Here is a 24,658-nt window from a genome sequence, read left to right as displayed (position 1 = left end):
AAAGTTTACAAATCAAGTCAGTCTCTCACACAAAAACCCATATACACCTTGCTACACACTCCCAATCACTCTCCCCATAATGAGACAGCCAGCTCCCTCCCTCCACTCTCTCTTTTCATGTCCATTTTGCCAGCTTCTAACCCCCTCCACCCTCTCATCTCCCCACCGGGCAGGAGATGCCAACATAGTCTCAAGTGTCCACCTGATCCAAGAAGCTTACTGCTCACAAGCATCCCTCTCCAACCCATTGTCCAGTCCAATCCATGTCTGAAGAGTTGGCTTTGGGAATGGTTCTTGTCCTGGGGCAACAGAAGGTCTGGGGGCCATGACTACCGGTGTCCTTCTAGTCTCAGTCAGACCATTAAGTCTGGTCTTTTTATGACAATTTGGGGTCTGCATCCCACTGGTCTCCTGCTCCTTCGGGGATTCTCTGTTGTATTCCCTGTCAGGGCAGTCATCGGTTGTAGCCGGGCACCATCTAGTTCTTCTGGTCTCAGGATAATGTAGTCTCTGGTTTATGTGGCCCTTTCTGTCTCTTGGGCTAATAATCACCTTGTGTCCTTGGTATTCTTCATTCTCCTTTGATCCAAGTGGGTTGGGACCAATTGATGCATCTTAGATGCCGCTCTTCAAAGTGGGATGCAGAGTGTTTCCTTAATAGATTTTATTATGCCAATTGACTTAGATGTCCCCTGAAACCATGGTCCCCAGACCCCTGCCCCTGCTATGCTGGCCTTCAAAACATTCAGTTTATCCAGGAAACTTCTTTGCTTTTGGTTTAGTCCAATTGTGCTGACCTCACCTGTATTGTGTGCTGTCTTTCCCTTCACCTAAAGTAGTTCTTATCTACTAATTAGTGAATACCCCTCTCCCACCCTCCCTCCCTCCCCCCTCTCGTAACCATGAAAGAATGTTTTCTTCTCAGTTTAAACTATTTCTCTATTTCTTATAATAGTGGCCTTATACAATATTTGTCCTTTTGCAACTAATTTCACTCAGCATGATGCCTTCCATGTTCCTCCATGTTATGAAATATTTCAGATTCCTCACTGTTCTTTATCAGTGTGTAGTATTCCATTGTGTGAATATACCAGAATTTATTTATCCATTCATCCATTGATGGGCACCTTGGGTGCTTCCATCTTTTTGCTATTGTAAACAGTGCTGCAATAAACATGGGTGTGCATATATCTGTTCGTGTAAAGGCTCTTATTTCTCTAGGACATATTCCAAGGAGTGGGATTGCTGGATCGTATGGTAGTTCTGTTTCTAGACTTTTAAGGAAGTGCCAGATCGATTTCCAAAGTGGTTGTACCATTTGACATTCCCACCAGCAGTGTATAAGTGTTCCAATCTCTCCGCAGCCTCTCCAACATTTATTATTTTGTGTTTTTTGGATTAATGCCAGCCTTGTTGGAGCCTTGTTGGAGTGAGATGAAATCTCATTGTAGTTTTTTTTTTTAATAATTTTTATTGAGCTTTCAGAGAACGTTTACAAATCAAGTCAGTCTGTCACATATAAGATTATATACACCTTACTCCATACTCCCACTTACTCTCCTCCTAATGAGTCAGCTCTTGCAGTCTCTCCTTTTGTGACAATTTTGCCAGTTTCTAACCCTCTCTACCCTCCCATCTCCCCTCCAGACAGGAGATGCCAACACAGTCCCAAGTGTCCACCTGATACAAGTAGCTCACTCTTCATCAGCATCTCTCTCCTACCCATTGTCCAGTCCCTTCCATGTCTGATGAGTTGTCTTCGGGAATGGTTCCTGTCCTGGGCCAACAGAAGGTTTGGGGACCATGACCACTGGGATTCCTCTAGTCTCAGTCAGACCATTAAGTCTGGGCTTTTTATGAGAATTTGGGGTCTGGATCCCACTGATCTCCTGCTCCCTCAGGGGTTCTCCGTTGTGCTCCCTGTCAGGGCAGTCATCAGTTGTGGCCGGGCACCATCTAGTTCTTCTGGTCTCAGGATGATGTAAGCCCCTGGTTCATGTGGCCCTTTCTGTCTCTTGGGCTCAGTTATCGTGTGACCTTGGTGTTCTTCACTCTCCTTTGATCCAGGTGGGTTGAGACCAATTGATGCATCTTAGATGGCCGCTTGTTAGCATTTAAGACCCCAGACGCCACATTTCAAAGTGGGATGCAGAATGTTTTCATAATAGAATTATTTTACCAATTGACTTAGAAGTCCCCTTAAGCCATAGTCCCCAAACCCTTGCCCTTGCTCCGCTGACTTTTGAAGCATTCAGTTTATCCCAGAAACTTCTTTGCTTTTGGTCCAGTCCAGTTGAGCTGATCTTCCGTGTATTGAGTATTGTCCTTCCCTTCCCCTAAAGTAGTTCTTATCTACTAACTAATCAGTAAATAACCCTCTCCCACCCTCTCTCCCTTCCCCCCTCATAACCACAAAAGTATGTGTTCTTCTCAGTTTATACTATTTCTCAAGATCTTATAATAGTGGTCTTATACAATATTTGTCCTTTTGCCTCTGACTCATTTTGCTCAGCATAATGCCTTCCAGGTTCCTCCATGTTATGAAATGTTTCATAGATTCGTCACTGTTCTTTATCGATGCGTAGTATTCCATTGTGTGATTATACCACAATTTATTTAACCATTCATCCGTTGATGGACACCTTGGTTGCTTCCAACTTTTTGCTATTGTAAATAGAGCTGCAATAAACATGGGTGTGCATGTATCTGTTCGTGTGAAGGCTCTTGTATCTCTAGGGTATATTTGGAGGAGTGGGATTTCTGGGTTGTATGGTAGTTCTATTTTTAACTTTTTAAGAAAACACCAGATAGATTTCCAAAGTGGTTGTACCATTTTACATTCCCACCAGCAGTGTATAAGTGTTCCAATCTCTCCGCAGCCTCTCCAACATTTATTATTTTGTGTTTTTTGGATTAATGCCAGCCTTATTGGAGTGAGATGGAATCTCATCGTAGTTTTAATTTGCATTTCTCTAATGGCTAATGCTCGAGAGCTTTTTCTCATGTATCTGTTAGCTGCCTGAATATCTTCTTTAGTGAAGTGCATGTTCATATCCTTTGCCCACTTCTTGATTGGGTTGTTTGTCTTTTTGTGGTTGAGTTTTGACAGAATCATATAGATTTTAGAGATCAGGCACTGGTCGGAGATGTCATAGCTGAAAATTCTTTCCCAATCTGTAGGTGGTCTTTTTACTCTTTTGGTGAAGTCTTTAGATGAGAATAGGTGTTTGATTTTTAGGAGCTCCCAGTTATTGGGTTTCTCTTTGTCATTTTTGGTAATGTTTTGTATTCTGTTTATGCCTTGTATTAGGGCTCCTAAGGTTGTCCCTATTTTTTCTTCCATGATCTTTATCGTTTTAGTCTTTATGTGTAGGTCTTTGATCTACTTGGAGCTAGTTTTTGTGCATGGTGTGAGGTATGGGTCCTGTTTCATTTTTTTGCAAATGGATATCCAGTTATGCCAGCACCATTTGTTAAAAAGACTATCTTTTCCCCAATTAACCGACACTAGGCCTTTCTCAAATATCAGCTGCTCATATATGGTTGGATTTATATCTGGATTCTCAATTCTGTTCCATTGGTCTATGTGCCTGTTGTTGTACCAGTACCAGGCTGTTTTGACTACTGTGGCTGTATAATAGGTTCTAAAATCAGGTAGAGTGAGGCCTCCCACTTTCTTCTTCTTTTTCAGTAATGCTTTACTTATCTGAGGCTTCTTTCCCTTCCATATGAAGTTGGTGATTTGTTTCTCCATCACATTAAAAAATATCATTGGAATTTGGATCGGAAGTGCATTGTATGTATAGATGGCTTTTGGTAGAATAGACATTTTTACTATGTTAAATCTTCAAACTCAAGGATTTTTTAACCTTTCTTTTAAAATCTCTTCTAAAGTCTTAGAAAAAAAACGATTGGGGGGAAAAAAAAGCCCATGTTGGGAAAAGGGAATTAAAAAAAAAAATTTCTAACTATATTCCCAATCTTTCACTAAATCTTCAGTTTGACTACTATTTCTCCCTTTTGCTCCTGGTCACCTCCGTCTTCAAGTCTCAGTCCTGCCATAGAAGTTTTTCTATCATCCTCCAGACTCCAGGCTCCTCTTGTTCTTGGTTTTGATTCTGAATCCCTGTTTTAGATTTTGGGCCTAGGACTTAAATTGGGTATTTTTTCTATAAAGGGCTTAAAAATTGTATTCTCGTCTACCTCTAGTACCAGAGAGCCTAGGACTGGTTCTTGGAGCTCTCCTTGCTCTTTCATGTTCTTTTATGGATATTTTCCAACCCTATATCCTAAAACTCACTAAATTTGATCTTGTTATCTACTGATCCCTAGTCACTTCTTCATTCCATGATAATTAAGGGCTTTGGCTCATTGTTTCTCTCCAAACACTATTCCTGACTTAATGCCTTGTCACCTCAATATTTACCTTGTTTCTTAAAACCACTAATCCAGTGATATAATCCTTTCCTCTTTGTTAACTATTTATTTCTATTGTCCTAAAACTGTAACACAGAACTGTAATCACCAGCATCAAGATGATTTATAGCTCCTAGCCTAGGAACTTAGAACACCTCTGTCAACATGATTGAGTTGTTTGTTCCAGGAAAACTTTGTCTGGGAAAGATAACATTAGGAATATAAACCAATAAATAACTTTATTATTTGATTCAGAAAATTCTTGCAAACCAGTTTATTTAAGACAACTGTTAGCTCATCTGGGAAAAAAGTTCTGTATCGAACAGCGTTTACTTATCTAGTATTACTTCAAGATCTTCCCTTGCAAAGTCCAACAATCTTAAACAGTCACATTACAATTTTTTGTAAGTTCCTAGTTCCCTGCCTTGAAAAATCCATTTTAAAACTTGAGCTCAGTTGCTCAACCACTATAAATATGCTCTTCTGGCTTCTCCCTTTTGAAACATTGCTAAGACTCTGTCAAAGTGGTGTTCTCCCTTATTGTGGTGAGTTCTAATAAATTGAGTTTTGCTTAAAAAACAGAATGTTGGTGATATTTTGGGGAGTGCAACACAACTCTTTCATGACATCAATTTCAAGCAGTCTACTCTCTGATACTTCCAGGTTTTCAACTTATTTTCTCCATCTCAGTCTCATCAACTCTACAAATCCACAAAAAACTAAAATCCATTGGTCTTACCAAAATTCACTCCCCTTCACCTTCTTGTCTTCATATTTAGCTTAAATTTTATGATCAGACATAATTACTCCCCTATATGTATCTCCAGCATCCTAGCCCCTCTTCTATGTCATCACATTTATTTGGAAAAACAACCCTGGGGTTTTATAACTCTTCCCTCTCCTGTGCTTACACCCTTACAGCTTAACATGGCTGGAGAGACACTCATGTGAAGGCTCTCACTTTAAAATAGCATTGATTAAGGGTAGGGTTGAACAGTAGATTAATGTAATTGCTGTCAGTAAGTTGTACACCTGTAAAAAATTGGCAAAAGTTGTATGGTAGATATGTTTACAACAATAAAAAAAAAAAAAAAAAAGAGTAGCTGCTGAGACTGCTTATCTACATCTTACCTCATGGGATTTGGGTCCTTGGTTTGGAGGTTTAGGGTCATGATTTCATGGTACATCCCAGTAAATTGGTCTAATAACATATTTAGTGATTCTGTTCTACCTCCTAATTAATTGTGCAGTGCCTGGGGTCTTCAAAGCTTGCAAGCAGACATTCAAGGCAAAAGAATTAGTCTCTGTTTACCTGGAGCAACACTGAAAATAGAGTCAGGACCAGAAGATGGAATGCGTGGCTAATTGTTTCCACAAACAACTGCCTTCTTTTCCATGAGACCAGAAGAACTGGATGGTGCCTGGCTACCATTACTGAACATTTTGATCAAAGATTCTATATAAGAATCCTGATCAAAAGGAGGGAAATGTTAAACAGAATTTAAAATTCTCATGGAATCCATATTTTCTGACACCATGGAGGCTAGACGAGCCCCTGAAACTATTGTCCTGAAGTAATCTTTAAACATTAAATGTAAAATATCCTGTGAAGTTTTCTCAAAACCAAGCAATGTTGCTGCTGGGTTGTTAGGTGCTGTTGAGTTGATTCCAATTCACAGTCACCCTATGTACAACAGAAGGAAACACTGCTTGGTCCTATGCCATTCTCACAATCACTGCTATGTTTGAGCCCATTGTTGCAGCCACAGTGTAAATCCATCTTGTTGAGGGTTTTTCTCATTTTGTTGACCCTCTAACTTACCAAGCATGATGTCCTTCTCCAGGGGCTGGTCCTTCTTGATAACATGTACAAAGTACAGGAGGTGAAGCCTCATCATTCTCACTTATAAGGAGTGCTCAGGCTGTGCTTCTTCCAAGACAGACTTGTTCGTTTTTCTGGCAGTACTTGGTATATTCAGTATTCTTCACCAAAACCACAATTCAAAGGCATCAATTCTTCTCCAGTCTCCCTATTCATTGTTTGGGTTTTGCATGCATAAGAGGCGGTTGAAAATATCATGGCTTGGGTTAGGCACGCCTTAGACCTCAAAGTGACATCTTAGCTTTTTAACAGTTTAAAGAGGCATTTTGCAGATTTGCCCAAAGCAATGTGTCTTTTGATTTCTTGATTGCTGCTTCCATGGGCATTGATTATAGATCCAAGTAAAATGAATTCCTTGACAACTTCAATATTTTCTCCATTTATACTGGTGTTGCTTACTGGCCCATTTGCGAGGGTTTTTGTAGCTGTAGCCTTTGATCTTCATCAGTAAGTTCTCCAAGTCCTCTTTGCTTTCAGCGTGAGCACAATTACGTGTTCTGGAATTCACATTCTTTGCAATATTGCCCATAATTTGTTATTATCCCCACAATTGAATGCCTTTGCATAGTCAATAAAACACAGGTAAACATCTTCCTGGTTCTCTGCTTTCTGCCAAGATCCATCTGACATCAGCAATAATGTCCCTCATTCCATGTCTTCTCCTGAATCCCGCTTGACTTTCTGGACATTCTCTATTGATGTACTACTGCAACCTCTTTTAAATTATCTTCAGCAAAATTTTACTTACGTGTGATATTATTTATACTATTTGATAATTTCTGCATTCTGTTGGATCATCTTTTTTGGAATGGGCACAAATATGGATCTCTTCCAGTCAGTTGGCCAAATAGCTGTCTTCCAGATTGCTTGGCATAAACAAGTGAGTACTTCCAGTGCTGCATCTGTTTGTTGAAACATCTCAATTGGTATTCCATCAATTCCTGCAGCCTCATTTTTCAATAATGCCTTCAGTGCAGCTTGGACCTCTTACTTCAATACCATTTGTTCTTCATCATATACTACTTTCTGAAATGGTTGAACATCAACCAATTGTTTTTGGTACAATGACTCTGTGTATTCCTTCCATCTTCTTTTGATGCTTCCTGCATTGTTCAATATTTTACCCATAAACCAAAAACTCACTGCTGTCTAGTCAATTCCAACTCATAGCAACCTTATAGGACAGAGTAGAACTGCCCCTAGGGGTTCCAAGGAGCAACTGGTGGATTTGAACTGCAAACCTTTTGGTTAGCAGCCGGGCTCTTAACCGCTGTGCCACCAGGGCTCCATTTTGCCAATAGAATCCTTCAATGTTCCAAACATTGGCTTGAATTTTTTCTTCAGTTACTTTCAGCTTGAGAAATGCCAGTGTGTTCTTCCCTTTTCTATCTCCAGGTCTTTTCACACTTCATTATAATAGTTTGTCTTATGGAGTGACCCTTTGAAATTTTCTGTTCAGCTCTTTTGTAACATCATTTCTTCCATTCGCTTTAGCTAAGTTACTTTGAAGAGCAAGTTTCAGAGCCTCTTCTGACATCAATTTTGCTCTTTTCTTTCTTTCCGGTCTTTTTAATGACTTTTTGCTTTCTTCATGTATGATGACCTTGATGTCATCCCACAACTCGTCTGATCTTTCAGTCATTAGTGTTCAATGGGTCAAATCTGTTCTTGAGATGGTCTCCAAATTCAGGTGTGATATACTCAAGGTCCTATTTTGGCTCTTGTGGACTTGTTTTAATTTTCTTCAGCTTCAACTTGAACTTGCATATGACCAATCAATGGTCTGTTCCGCAGTTGTTCCCTGGCCTTGTTCCGACTGATGATTTTGAACTTTTACATTGTCTCTTTCCACAGATTTGATTCCTGTGTTCTCCATTTGGTGAGGTCCGTGTGTACAGTCAACATTTACGTTGTTGAAAAAAGGCATTTACAATGATTAAGTCATTGGCCTTGCAAAATTCTATCATGCAGCCTCTGGCATTTCTATCACCAAGGCCTTATTTTCCAACTTCCGATTCTTCTTTGTTTCCAACTTTTGCATTCCAATCACCAATAATAATCAATGCATCTCGATTGCATGTTTGATAAATTTCAGACTACAGAAGTTGGTAAAAATCTTCAATTTCCTCAGCTTTGGCCTTAGCGCTTGTGTAAATTTGAAAAATAGTCATACTAACTGGTCTTCTTTCTAAGGGTATGGATATTATTGTATCACTGACAGTGTACTTCAGGATAGATCTTGAAATGTTCTTTTTGAGGATGAATGAGATGCCATTCCTCTTGAATTTGTCATTGCCAGCATAGTGGACCATATGATTGTCTGTTTCAAAATGGCCAATACCAGCCCATTTCAGCTCACTAATGTCTAAGACATTGATCTTCATGAGTTCCATTTCATTTTTGTTGACCTCCAATTTTCATAGATTCATACTTTATACATTCCATTTTCTGATTATTAATGGATATTTGCAGCTTTTTCTTCTTATTTTGAGTCATGCTACATCAGCAAATGAAAGCTTGGAAAGCTTTACTCCATCCGCATAACCTAGGTCAACCCTACTTCCAGGACGTAGTTTCTCCCTAGTCGTATTTTGAGTGCCTTCCAACCAGAGGGGTCCATCCTCTGGCACTGTATCAGACAATGTTCTGCTACCAATCATAAGTTTTTTTTTTCAGAAGCAGACAGGTCTTTCTTCAGAGTCTGTCCTAGTCTGGAAGCTCTGCTGAAACATTTCCATCATGGGTGACGCTGCTGGCATTTGAAACACTGATGGCATAGTGCTTTAAGCTGGGGTCTCCAGAGAAGCAAAATGTGTGTATGTCTATATATATATATATATATATATATATATATATATATATATATATATACATATACACACACACACACACACACACACACACAGAGGCAGATTTATATAAAGGAAATGGCTCATGTGCCCCCTAGAGGCTGTACTCCAAGTCCATGAGGAAGGAAAAGAGGACTCTTCTCATCCATGTAGCTGCATGGGCTGGTGAACCCAAGATAAGGAGGCTGGAGACCAACGCCCTACAGACCATGAAGATCCATGAATCTCAAAATCGGCAGGCAAGGCCGCAGGCAAGCCACCAGCCCAAGTCCCAAGAACCAGAAGCCAGATGAACGGGAGCAAGCTGCAGGATCCGGAACAAGTAAAAGCCTCAGCAATGTGAGCAAGGCGAGCAAGAAGGAAGTAGGTGGAGGAGGATGAAAAGATGAAGGCTGAGGGGGCCGTGAACCACCATAGAACCCACCCCCACCAGTACCACTCTGCAGATTCCATCACGTGTGTGACCATGTATCAGATTTCAACAGGGAAGTGATCACATTATACAACTGCCAAAACACTGAAAATCATGGCCCAGCCAAGCTGACACACAATCTTAACCATCACACATGGCTTCCAGCATCACAGCAATACACAGGCCACACAGTACTACAAACATACAGATATGGGGTGGCTTGCAAACAATAGTTTATCTTATCTAGTAAAGAATGCCTTGAGCATTGTGCTATTTTAGGACATCTTTATAAGGTATCAAATTGACAACAGCAACTCAAAAGATTAGATAGGAACCCCAGGGGGCAGTGAGTTCATGTTAATGGGGAGAAACAGCTCAGAAAAGGCAGGAAAAATGGTTGCACAACTCAAAGAATGTAACCAATGTGGCTGAATTGTACATGCAGAAATTGTTGAATTGGTGTATGTTCTGCTGTGTATATTCTCAACAACAACAACAAAATAAATTATATAAAAAATTTTCTTAATACAATCTTTAAGAGGGCCCTTATTGCTGTCTGGCATATACTCTATATCGCCTCAATTAATTCACTCTCCCACTCTCCTCTTTCCTGCCTTCTCATCTTTTTTAAGAATTCCAACAACTTCTCAACCTATGACTTTTCTATTTCATTGAAAAATGGAAGAAATAAAAAGACAAATTCCTTAATCTCCTTCAGCACATTTACTTAACTACCAGCTTTGTAGTAAAAATCATTCTTTCTATTACTATAGGTGAAGAGCATCATCTGTTTTCCCCTTTTACTCATTTATTTACATCAGTCTGCAAACATGCTATTATCTCTCCCATAAAACAAACAAATATATGAGTAAATAACCAAACGAAAAAACCTCTCTTATCTACCCATCTACCTCTTGCTACTCTCCCATTCCTCTCCTCCTTTTTGTGAGTTAAGTTGATTAAATATTACCCATATGTGCTATTTACATTTTCACTCTTTTTTCTCTCTTAAATCCACTACCATAGGGTTTTCAAACTCAACACTGCTTAAAACTTCTTTGCATTGCTGTATGAATTTTTTAGCCTTCATTGTATCTAGCAGAAGCATTTGACCAATAATCACTCCTTTCTCTTTGAAACATTTTTAAAATTTATCTTCCAGGGCAACACATTCTCCTGGTTTTCCCCTTTCCTACTGGCTATTTATTTCCAGTATTCTTTTCCAATTCATTCTCAGGTTTCTAGACCTATAAACCCTTGCTGATCTTATCTAGGCTCATGGCTTTACATATCCTCTATGAGTTGACTATTACCAAAAATGTATCTTCAACAAGATCCTTACCTGAGCTCCACATTTCTACATCTAATTTCTATCTTCACTTTTACACTTAGATGTCCAGTATCCCCTCCCACCACCCCCAGCTGCCATCACATTGATTCTGACTCATGATGACCCCATGTGTGTCAGAATAGAACTGTGCTCCATAGGGTATTCAATGTTAGTTTTTTGGAAGTACATAACCATGGCCTTTATTAAATCTAGCACATTCAAAACTGAACTCCTCATCTTTCTCAATCAAACATGTTTTTTCCCATTAGCTTTGCCATTTCAGTTATTGGCTACTTTAATTTCTTAGGACAAAAATCTTGAACTCATAGTTTTCTTATTTTTTTTTACCTACTTTCAGTGAGTTAGAAAATCCTCTTGGCTCTACTTTCAAAATATATCCACAGTCTGACCACTTCTCAACACTTTCACTGCTACCATTTTGGTCCAAGTCCAGTCATCTCTCATTTAAATTACTGAACTAACCTTCTAACTGGGCCATCCTTCTTCCACCCTTATCCAATGTTCATTCTCAACATAGCAGTCAGAATGATACTGATAAAGCAGCGTTCAGATCATTTCTATCTTACGTTAAAAACGTTCATGGATTTCTCATCTCTTTTGGAGTGAGCAAAATTCTTATATTTTTCAAGGCCTATAGGGTAGTTATGAGTTGGAATAACTCAAAGGCCACAAGTTAGGTTTTTTTCAGTTGTGTCATTTTTTCCCCTTAATGCTCCCTGAATTCATCTTCTACTACTCTCCCTATTGATCCCCTTGCCCTAGCCATTCTCGATTCCTTGCTGTTCCTCAAATATGCATGTATATACCTACTTCAGGAAATATGCATGTGTCATTACTGCTTTTAGTAATGCTCTTCCTTCAGATATTCAAGCTTCATGCCCTCTTTTCCTTGAAATATTTGTGCAACATAGTCTTCTTAGTGAGGTCCTACCTGTCCACGGTTTTGTAAAACACAATGCTAACCTCATCCCCATGCTCCCTATCTTCTGTCCTGTTTTATTTTTATTTATGCAGCATGCTGTATGTTTTCATGCATTTAAAATGTAATCCCCACAAGAGGAAGACATTTATTTCTGATTTTTTGTTCACAGTTCTATCCCCCAAACCTGGAACATTGACTAACATAGAGTAGATGTTCAGCTAGTATTTGTTGAATGAAGAAATGCGTAGACATCAATGCTTTAAAAATTTCTACTTATTGATGTTAGGCAAAGTTTTCACAAGCTACTTTTTTTTGTACATTTTTCATCTGTCCAGTTGATTTTGTCTTTCTTCCTCAAAATATACAAATTAGCTAAATATTGCTTTTATTATTCACTGTACTTTCAGTAAGGTCATTTTATCTGTTTTTCTCATGAATATTGGATCATAATGTCTAATTACTTAGTGAGATGTCCCAAAGCAGACCATTGACTAACACTTTTCTCAACTCGTATTGATTATGGGAGCCAGCTTTAGAAAAACAGCAGTAGAATGATTTCTGTACCAAAGCCCAGCAGATCATAGGATCACTTTCAACAAAATACAGTGAAATTCTGGACACAAGAAACAGTAAAGTAAATGCATTTGGGAAGAATTATTTCAGGCATTTACAATGGACACATTTGTGACGCGCTGTTGATCAAAGTTTCTTAAAGTATTACACTGAGCAGTTTCATTTCCTGTAACATTTCTTCCTTTAAAAGTAGTAAATAGCTATGATAATTCTTATTTCATCATGCCTGTCACATGTAACAAGGGATCATCCATCTCGTTTTCATTATTAAATACTGGTACTGAATATTGAAAGACTAGATATAACAACTCTGTCAACGTCTTGCTCTTTCTAGGGCAGTAATTTGCCTGTGAGTAATGGCTGGACCTAAAAGAAACATGCAAGGTTAAAGCCCTACTTTATCCCAAACCAAAAAAATCTAAATCCTGGTAGGTTTGAACTGCCAACCTTTTGGTTAGCAGCCATGCTGTTAACCACTATACCGACAGGGCTCCTGCTTTACCCAAGAGCTCCAAAATATAGATCTTGTTCTGATTGCGTGTAAAATGATTTTAGGAAGTACGTGGATGTTGTTTTTGTTGTGTTCTGTGAAGTCCATTTAGACCCATAGCGACCCTGTGTGACAGAGTAGAATGCCCCCATAGGATTTTCTAGGCTATAATCTTTACCTGAGGAAACCCTGGTGGTGTAGTGGTTAAGAGCTATGGCTGCTAACCAAAAGGTTTGTGGTTCAAATCCACCAGAGTTGCTATGAGTTGAAATTGACTCCATGGCAACAGATGTTTGTTTGTTTGCTTGAGGCTTTACCTGAAGGAGCCCTGTGGTACAGTGGTTAAGCACTGGAACCTACCATGTGCTTCTTGGGAGAAAGATGTGATACTCTGCTTCCATAAAGATTACAGCCTTGGTCAAGGTCATAGAAGCTTCATAGATACATGAAAACTCCCTGAGGGACCAAATAATTGGGTGAAGGGCTGTAGGGACCATGGTCTTGGTGAACATCTAGCTCAATTGGGTTAACATAGTTTGTAAAGAAAATGTTCTACATTCTAATTTGGTGAGTAGCATCTGGGATCTTAAAAGCTTGTAAGCAGCTACCCAAGATACTCCACTGGTCTCACCCCATCTGGAGCAAAGTAGAATGAAGAAAACCAAAGACATAAGGGAAAGATTAGTCCAAAGGACTAATGGACCACAACTACCACAGCCTCCACCAGACTGAGTCCAGCACAACTAGATGGTGCCTGGCTACCACCACTGACTGCTGTGACAGGGATCACAATAGAGGGTCCTGGAGAGAGCTGGAGAAAAATGTAGAACAAAATTCTAACTCACACACACACACACACACACACACACACACAGAAAAGACCAGACTTACTGGTCTGGCAGTGACTGGAGAAACCCCAAGAGCATGGATCCTGGACACCCTTATAGCTCAGTACTGAAGTCACTCCTGAGGTTCACCCTTCATCTAAAGATTGGGCAGACCCATAAAACAAAATGAGACTCAATGGGCACACCAGCCCAGGGGCAAGGATGAGAAGGCAAGAGGGCTCAGGAAAGCTGGTAATGGGGAACCCAAGTTCGAGAAGGGAGATTGTTGACATGTCATGGGGTTGGCGGCCAATGTCACAAAACAATATGTGTAATAATTGAGAAACTAGTTGGCTCTGTAAACCTTCATCTAAAGTACAAAAAAAAATTTACAGCCTTGGAAACCCTATAGAGCAGTTCTATTCTGTCCTGTAGGATTGCTATGAGTTGGAATTGACTGGATGGCAATGGGTTTGGCTTTGGGTTTTAATGTTTATGGGAGCAGGTCTCCAGGTCTTTCTCTCACGGTGCAGCTAGTTCAGCTCCAACTGCCAACCTTTTGGTTAGCAGCCAAGTGCTTAGCTGTTGTGCCACCAGGGCTCCTTTAGTGTGTGGATAGACACATTAAAAATTAATTAGCACCTTCATTGCAATGTATATAAGAAAATGATAAGTAGTAATAATAGAAGCAGTTCTCAGCAAATACCAAGAAGATGATAACCAGAGGAGTAAAGTTCGAAAAATACTTGTTACTGGATTAGATCACCAACTAATACCTAAATATTTTTTAATAGCAGAGTGTTGAATTAAGTTAGTTCATTAAAAAAAAAAAAAAAAAGGATATTATCTGATACCCGGTCTCCCCGTAGAGAACACCTGGTAAGTATCTGTCCCTCATGAATGAATAAATCAGCAATAATGAGCAAGGTAAGTATCAGAAGATAGTGCAATTTAAGACTGTTGACTCAGTTTTTCTGCTCGTTATTTGGCCCTTGCAAGTAACTAAGAAAGACTGAAGTAATTGGTTTTCTTCTCTCCCGAAAAGTTAAATATGTATTCTGAATATGACTAACCATCTTTATATAATGTTTGAGACCAACAGAAAAATTTTATTTCCCAAAACTCAGCATCTCTATGTAATGTCTAATTACAAACATACATTTACATTGTCCAAGACAGAACTGTCATCCCCTGATTTCCAGCTCATTGTTAAATGGCAGCAATTGCTTTTCTGTTAATCTTCCTTGTTTAATGGCTGTATTCTAATTAGCCCTTAATAATAATCTTCCCTCTTTAGTGGTTTTGTAATCACATTCTTTAAATTATGAGATTATATCTCATTCATTTTGTTTATTTTAACACTTAAACTTTCACTATTACTTCCATACATAGAACATTTAACTTGGTGAAGCAGGAAGAAAACAAATGATTGTTACCAGTTCTGGTTCGATTCGTGCCTCTACCGTTTACTAGCTTCTTGTCTTTGACTAGTTACAGAATCTCCTAGAAAATTAATTTTCTCACCTGTAAATTAAGAGAAGTAATACTTCATTATGGGTTTGTTGAAAGAATTATGTAATCCAGTATTTTGTAAACCGTATTGTGAAAATGACGTTTTATGTATAAATGTCTTACAGTAAAAAAAAAAAAAAAAAAACTCACCTTAAATGTGTTTAGTTTTCAGTTTAAATAACATTTTATACTTTATTCCCTTGGATTTTATGGATATATTGGGAAAATACGTATTTCTTAAAATGCCTAGTCAAATAAACATGTACAGATTATCAAGACTTGCTTGCCTTTTATTCCTGGGTGAAAAAATTCTAAACCATTCCAAAGAATAGTGCTTGTCTATTTTTATTTGTGTTGGTTTAATAGTTATGATGATGCCCTTGAATTGTGTTGTTTATGAAGAATATTGAATATACCATGGACTGCCAAAAGAACAAACAAATCTGTCTTGGAAGTACAACCAGAAATCTCCTTAGAAGCAAGGATGGTGAGACTAGTCTCACATATTTTGGATTTGTTATCAGGGGGAATCAGTTCCTGGAAGACATCATGCTCGGTAAAGTAGAGGGTCAGTGAAAAACAGGAAGACCCTCAATGTGATGGGTTGACACAGTGGCTGCAACAATGAGCTCAAACACAGCAATGATTTTGGGGATGGCACAGGACTGGGCAGTATTTCGTTCTGTTGTGCACCGGGTCGCTACGAGTAGGAACTAACTCAATGGCACCTAACAACAACAATAAATAGTGCATTGTCGTATTTGAGTACCACAGATCTTAAACTTACAGGAAGCCTAAAAATTTTTCATGCCCATAAAGTGTATTTCAATTTAACATTAATATTATTGCTCACAAACCATATCTTTAATTTGATATTTTTGTTAGAAGGGATTCAGGGGATTGCTTTGCGTTTGCTTTGAAAACAATACTATCACTAATAAAATCCTAGTCACTGATATTATATATAATGAGATGGATTGATACAGTGGCAATAATGGGATCAAGCATAGCAACAACTGTGAGGATGGCGCAGGACTGGGCAGTGTTTCATTCTGTTGGGCATATATCACTATGAGTAGGAACCAACCTGACAGCACCTAACAACAACAATAAAAAAAAGTTAAGAGAATATATTAAATAAGCTAATCATGTAGGTATAACATGAGTTATGTCTATACTTACTTTAGTTGTTTATATCTACTTGGATCCAAATGTGTGGAGGCTTGGGGCAATGCTATGTAGGCTATATGCCTATTCCATGGATGACACAAACAGTTAAGTGCATGACTACTAGCCAAAAGGTTGGTGGCTCAAACCTCCCCAGAGACACCTTGGAAGACAGGACTGGCTATCTGCTTCCAACTGCTCTCTATGGAGCAGTTCTACTCTGCACACATGGGGTTACCATGAGTCGGAATTGACCCCATGACTACTAACAACAACAGCATTATTGGGGTTCCTAAGGTACATGCCTGTGAGTACTACTGGCTTATATGTTGGTTAACATTTTGAAGTGTGCCCAATTAACCAGCAAGAGTAGTGTGTAATCTCCACTTCAATGTTGCCTTCTATTTCACCTTATGGGAACCCTGTTGGCTCAGTGGTTAAGCATTTGGCAGTTCAAATCATCAACTACTTCTTGGAAGCCCCATGGGGCAGTTCTACTGTGTCCTATAGGGTTGTATGAGTTGGAATCGACTTGACAACAGGTTTGCTTTTTTTTGGTATGTAGTGGACATAATAATACTACTCATCTCAGATTGTTGCATTCATAATTAAGTGAGATAAAGCAAACTTCCTGCTCCTTCTTTGACCACCTCCTAAATACCTGCTTGCTAGCCCCATGGGGAAGGTCCTAGCCCATATTTAGCCTTTTACTGAGAAGGCCCCTTGCCAAAAAAAGATTCTTCTTTGAATATTCTGTAGTTCTGACACATTGCCAAATTTTGCGAAATTCCTTAGGGTCATTCAAATGAGGATCAGTTTTTAATTAAGCAGAGGTTACCCTAGATCATGGATATTCCAAACATTTGTTGATTTGAACATTGTTTTTAGTATGTGCTAACTAATTAATTACCACTTATTTTAAAATATTTATTATGTATTATTTGACCAGCAACCTGTAGATTTCAGAGTTAAAAAAGGTGAATGAAATATAATATTTATTTGAACAGAACTTAATACTTAATTTAGGAGACATTATCCTTAGCCAGAGATGCATTTAAATATCCATATAGAAAAGTTATTGTTGTTGAGAGAAAAATCTCCTTTATCACAGGCTTTACTGCTATGCAGGCCAGCTGTCCTGGAAACCATTTCCCTTTGGTCATAAAAGAAGCTACATAAAAATATTCATGTTCCCATTAATTTAAAAAATTTATTGAATGTCTCATATTTTAGGTACTGTGCTTAGCATTTGGGGAATTATTAATGAATGAAGCACGTTAATTTATACCTCTAGAAGTCAGCTCACACAAAATTGTTCAATACATAAAAATTAAAAATATTTGAATTGCCAAAGATATTATGAATAAAGTTAAAAGATTAAAGACGTATTAGGAAAAATCTTTGCAGTGTACATAGCTCATAGAGGATTCATGGCTATAATACATACAGCCATTTACAAATCGATAAGAAAACAAAAAAATACACTGTAAAATACAAAGGTTATGAATAGGCAATTGAAAGGAAAGCAAATCCAAATAGCCAATAAACACGACAACCTCACTAATTCAGGCAAATACAAATTGGAAAAAAAATTATAAGCTATTACTTCTCACATTTGAAAAGAAAGATAGCAAGGAGTGTAAGGAAAATGAACCCCAAACATTGTGATTGGAAAGACAAATAGTTACAAACTTTTAAGAACATAATCCAGCATATCTCTTAAAGTTAAAACTTTACATACCCCTTGACCCTGAAATCCAAAAATGGAACATAAGTATATATGCACAGGGATTTTTGTCATCTACAATTACGGAAGCAAAATGAATGTTTCCATTAAAGTAGAATGATATGTTTGTCTATATAAGCATGTATGTACAAAGAGATGTATAAATTGTGCTCATGAGGAACCTTTACAAAGATGAAGAGGCAGTTGTTCAGACAGAACAAGGGGATACTGATTGGTTTAAAGTCAGGAAAGGTGTGTGTCAAGGTCGTATTCTTTGACCATACCTATTTCATCTGTATGCTGAACAGATAATCCGAGAAGCTGGACTATATGAAGAAGAACGGGGCATCAGGATTGGAGGAAGACTCATTAACAACCTGCATTATGCAGATGACACAACCTTGCTTGCTGAAAGTGAAGAGGACTTGAAGCACTTACTAATGAAGATCAAAGACCACAGCCTTTGGTATGGACTGCACCTCAACATAAAGAAAACAAAAATCCTCACAACTGGACCAATGAGCAACATCATGATAAACGGAGAAAAGATTGAAGTTGTCAAGGATTTCATTTTACTTGGATCCACAATCAACAGCCATGGAAGCAGCAGTCAAGAAATCAAAAGACACATTGCATTGGGTAAATCTGTTGCAAAGGACCTCTTCAAAGAGTTGAAGAGCAAAGATGTCACCCTGAAGACTAATGTGTGCTTGACCCAAGCCATGGTATTTTCCATCACATCGTATGCATGTGAAAGCTGGACAATGAATAAGGAAACCCGAAGAAGAGTTGATGCCTTTGAATTGTGGTGTTGGCGAAGAATATTGAATATACCATGGACTGCCAAAAGAACAAACAAATCTGTCTTGGAAGAAGTGCAGCCAGAATGCTTCTTAGAGTGGCGAGGGTGCGTCTTACATACTTTGGACATGTTGTCAGGAGGGATCAGTCCCTGGAGAGGGACATTATGCTTGGCAGAGTACAGGGTCAGAGGAAAAGAGGAAGACCCTTAACGAGGTGGATTGACACAGTGGCTGTAACAACAAGCTCAAGCATAACGACGATCGTAAGGATGGTGCAGGACCAGGCAGTGTTTCATTCTGTTGTGTATAGGGTCACTATGAGTTGGAACCGACTCGAGTGCACGTAACAACAAGAACATAAAGAGATGTTCAAAAGGCTGGTCACCATAATATTAAGGGTGGACATAATTTTCTGTATTGTTCCAAATTTTACAATTAACTAATATTGGTTACATAAAAATAAACTTTTTCCTTGTGTAAAATAAAGTCTAACATAGCCTTTATTCATCTTTTGGGCAACTATAACAGATAATCCACACATCTGAAAGAAGGAATTCATAATTTAGGCTCCACAGGTGGGTTTAATTTTCTAGAAATCCTAAACTGAGGCAGAACCCTCACAATACCACCCTAAAATCTACATCGTCCCTTGACTTCTTGTTGTTCTTTGGCACCATTGAGTCAGTTCCGACTCATAGCGACCCTGTGTACAACAGAATGAAACACTGCCTGATCCTGCACCATCCTCACAATCATTGTTATGTGTGAGCTCATTGTTGCAGCAATTGTGTCAACCCATTCCATTGAGGGTCTTCCTCTTTTTCAATGACCCTCTGCTTTACCAAGGATGATGTCCTTCTCCAGGGACCGGTCCTTCCTGATAACATGTTCGAAGTATGTGAGATGAAGTCTTGCCATCCTTGCTTCTAAGGAGCATTCTGGCTGCACTTCTTCCAAGACAGACTTGCTCTTTCTTCTGGCAGTCCATGTTACAGTCAATATTCTTCGCCAACACCATAATTCAAAGGCAACAATTCTTCTCCAGTGTTCTTTATCCAGGGTACAGCTTTCATATGCATACAAGGCAATTGAAGACACCCTGGCTTGGGTTAGGCGCACCTTAGTCCTTTGCTTTTTAACATTTTAAGGAGGTCTTTTGCCGCAGATTTGTCTGATGCAATGGGCCATTTAATCTCTTGAGTGCTGCTCCTGTGGGCATTGATTGTGAATCGAAGTAAAAGGAAATCCTTGACAACGTCAATCATTTCTCCATTTATCATGATGTTGCTTATTGGTACAATTGTGAAGATTTTTGTTTTCTTTATGTTGAGATGTAATGCATACTGAAGGCTGTAGTTTTTGACCTTGATCAGTAAGTACTTCAAGTCCTCTTCACTTTTAGTGAGCAATATTGTGTCATCTGCATATCACAGGTTGTTAATGAGTTTTCTTCCATCCTGATGCTGCGTTCTTCATATAGTCCAGGTTCTCGGATTATCGTTATTTGCTCAGAATACAGATTGAATAAGTATGGTGAAAGTATATAACCCTGAGACACAACTTTCTTGATTTTAAACCATGCAGTATCCCCTTGTTCTGTTCCAATGGCTGCCTCTTGGTCTATGTAAAGGTTCCACGTGAGCATAATTAGTGTTCTGGAATTCACATGGTTCATAATGTTATGGATAATTTGTTATAATCCACACAGTCAAAAGCCTTTGCATAGTCAATAAAACACAGGTAAACATCTTTCTGGTATTTTCTGCTTTCAGCCAAGATCCATCTGACATCAGCAATTATTTTCCTCATTCTAATCCGGCTTGAATTTCTGGCAGTTGCCTGTCAATGCACTGATGCAACCATTTTTGAATTATCTTCAGCAAAATTTTACTTTTGTGTGACATTAATGATGGTGTTTGATAATTCCCGCATTCTCTTGAATCACCTTTCTTCGGAATGGGTACAAATATAGATCTCTTACGGTCAATTGGCTAGATGGCTGTCTTCCAAATTTCCTGCCATAGGCTAGTGAGCACCTGCAGAGCTACATGTGTTTGTTGAAATGTCTCAGTTGGTATTCTGTCAATTCCTGGAGGCTTATTTTTCACCAGTGCCTTCAATGCGTCTTGGACTTCTTCCTTCAGTACCGTTGGTTCTTGATATTTTACTACCTCCTGAAATGATTGAGCGTTGACCATTTCTTCGTGGGACAGTACTCCCTGTATTCCTTCTATCTTCTTTTCATGCTTCCAGCATGGATCAATATTTTTCCTGCAGAATCCTTCAATATTGCAACTACAGGTTTCAATTTTTCTTCAGTTCTTTCAGTTTGAGAAATGCTGAATATGTTCTTTCCTTTTGTTTTTTCTAACTCCAAACTTACGCTCATTTCCTTAAAATATTTTACTTTCTCTTCTGGAGCCATCCTTTGAAATCATCTGTTCAGCTCTTTTACCTCATCCTCTCTTCCATTCACTTTAGCTACTCTACATTCAAGAGCAAGTTTCAGAGTCTCTCTGACATTCATTTTGGTTTTTCTTTCATTCCTGTCTTTTAAATGACCTTTTGCTTTCTTCATGTATGATGTCCTTGATGTTATCCCACAACTCATCTGTTCTTCGGTCATTAGTGTGTAATGAGTCAAATCTATTCTTGAGATGCTCTCTAAATTCAGCTGAAATATACTCGAGGACATCCTTTGGCTCTCGACTTGTTCTAATTTTCCTCAGCTTCAACTTGAACTGGCTTAAAAGCAATTGATGGTCTGTTCCACAGTTGGCCCCTGGCCTTGTTCTGGTAGATGATGTTGAGCTTTTCCATAGTCTCTTTCACAGATGTAGTTGATTTTATTCCTGTGTATTCCATCTGGTGAGGTCCACATGTACAGTTGCCTTTGAAAAAATGTATTTGAAATGAAGAAGTTGTTGGTCTTGAAAACTCTAATCATGTGATCTTCAGCATAGTTTCTATCACCAAGGTCATATTTTCCAACTACTAGTCCTTCTGTTTCCAGCTTTCCCATTCTGATTGTGATTATCAATGTATCTTGATTGCATGCTTGATTAATTTCAGACTGCAGAAGTTGGTAAAAATCTTCAATTTCCTCATCTTTAGCATTAGAGGTTAGTGCATAAATTTGAATAATAGTCATATTAACTGGCCTTCCTTGTAGGCCTGTGGATAATATCCTGTCACTAACAGTGTTGTCCTTTAGGATAGATCTTGAAATGTTCTTTTTGATGATCAGTGCAATGCCATTCCTCTTCAATTTGTCATTCCTGGTGCAGCATACCATATGATTGTCCAATTCAAAAAGGCCAATATCTGTTCATTTCAGCTCACTAATGCCTAGAATATTGATATTTATGCATTTAATTTCATTTTTTATGACTTCCATTTTTGTTCCTTGACTGGGATACCAAATTTAAATCCCTTAGCCTGAAGTATGTAATTACACTTGTAATTTACATACATAGTAGAAACAGATATTTCTAATTTCAGATTATGTTTTCAATCATTGTCATCAAATCATTTTCTTGCTTTTATAAAGCATCTCATTAGGAATTATTATTTAAAAGTAACCAAGCTGGATCAAACCTATCCAATTAAGATTCTGGTGCTCAATGGCCAAGCACCTTAAGTGAGACTTTCAGAATTGCTTTGACAAGATCTATTTGAGAGTGCTATCTCCACAGAGTTTATATGTTGAAACTTAAATTTCTTAAGGCAGAGGGGAAAAAATTAAGTTCTCTGACTCTTCTGCCAACCTGAAAGCTCTCTTGTAGATTAGTTCTGCGGCATTTGGCATCTGTTTCATTAAGTGCTGCTGAACGATCAGATGTTCTCATCACTCATTCTTTATGTTTACGTCAGCTCAAGTCATCGTACTCAGTATTAATTTAGAGAGAGTAATTTTTCAATTTTTTTTTGCTGAATCTCTTTACCCATGCTGTATTTTAATAAGAAAACAGCATTAGTCTTTACTGTACAATAAGCTCCTAATAAAACAAGTGTATTTCTTCATGCCATTAGGAAATTTCATCTTAATATGAAAGCTGAATTCATAAAAAACTAGGAGATCATGTGGCATCTTTCTCTAAACATAAAAAACATGGTTTTCACATAAACAGTTCTTTCAGTTAACATTACGTTCAGTGCTGGATTGGTAAAAACTGATGGGATTGATAGATATATGTATAAGACAAATACTTTCCAATAGCTGTTATACATGGAGCACTGGGACTGAATTTTGATGCCAATATGTCTTTAACCTAACAAAATATTCGTTAAATGTATCCTAAAAGTTGTGTGGTGGTCAAGGGTGGTTTCCAGATTCCTAGTATCGGATTTCAAAATACTTTGTCTTAGCAGAGGTACTTTGCTCGAGTTAAACTTTCTGAGGCTCAATTTTTCTATCTGTTTTGTGGGGGTGGTAATAATAATATTACCTATTTTATAGAGTTGTCATTAAAATTAAATGAGATAAAGTACTTAGCAACAAAATTTTTCTGTTGTTATTATAATAACAAATTATTTAATATAATTACATAAGTTAGGTTCTCTTCAGTATTTCACTCAGTGTAATAGTTCCTTTAATTTTTGTTTTTATTTATGTCTGTATATGTAAGACATTAATTTATATGGCAAAGCAAAGAAATTAAATGAAAACCTCTAACAAAAGCAGGACTTCTACCAGCTTATGTTAAAAATTATATCAGGAGTTTTTCTTTTTTCCCCCAAACAAAGTTCAGGTAAGTTAATAGCTTTGCCAAAAAAGGTAATTTTCTGGAAAGTACATCTCTGTCACAAATACAATAATCCAATATTGTACAGTATTTCTTCCACCTTGCAGATATACTTCACTATTAAATTTGAAATTTAAAAAAATCCATATTCAATGTCTTTTATTCTATACTAGTATGTCCAATGATGTTTATCTCAGACTTTATATTACTGTGTGTCCTCAACTCTCAGATAGATACATAATATTTGGTTTTTGCAGTGGAGAGAGGTTGAAAATTAAAAACATGCTTGTTAAAAAAAAAAAAGAAAGGAAAAAAGAAGGTATGACAATGGTATTACCCTCAAAATTGCTGAATCTACAATGACCATTAGGTCTGTGTACCGTCTATGCACTGTTGTGCTGCTTTCCAATTCATTATTTCCTTAATCATTCTGGGACATCTCAAAGATGAAAACCTTATAAAAACAAATTAGATAATATTACATGTTTGTATGTCAAAAGTCTAAAAGGTTAGTTTAAAGTGAACTTTTAGGATATTTTCAGAACCACACTGATTAACTGAAAGTTAGATTTTTTTTAAACTAAGTCTAGTTTTACACCCAGTTGACTGATGAAGTTCTAACATTATTTCCTGAAGTTTTTTCATATTTGTAGGTAAATAACTTGAAGTATCAGAAAATGATACTTTACTGCTTTCATTCTTCTCATTGATTCTTTCTCTAGAAGAAAATGCACAGATATTTCAACCAAAAATGTACAATTACAACCTGGGATTAAAAATAAATACTAGAGACAAAAGGATGTGACAGTATCATAATAATTCAGAATAGGATTTAAAATGAACCCCCGATCCCATAAACATAAAACAAGGTTGGAATCGACTCCATAGCAACCAGCAACAACAAAGAAAAGCAGAGCACTTCCGTGATCCTGCAGTTTTCTTCACCCCTGAGTTCAATGAATTAAAGTTAACTCCATATGATA

The sequence above is a fragment of the Loxodonta africana genome, chromosome 8 (genome assembly GCF_030014295.1).
Source record: "Loxodonta africana isolate mLoxAfr1 chromosome 8, mLoxAfr1.hap2, whole genome shotgun sequence".
Lineage (NCBI taxonomy): Eukaryota > Metazoa > Chordata > Mammalia > Proboscidea > Elephantidae > Loxodonta > Loxodonta africana.
Note: the sequence above shows the minus strand (reverse complement) of the source record.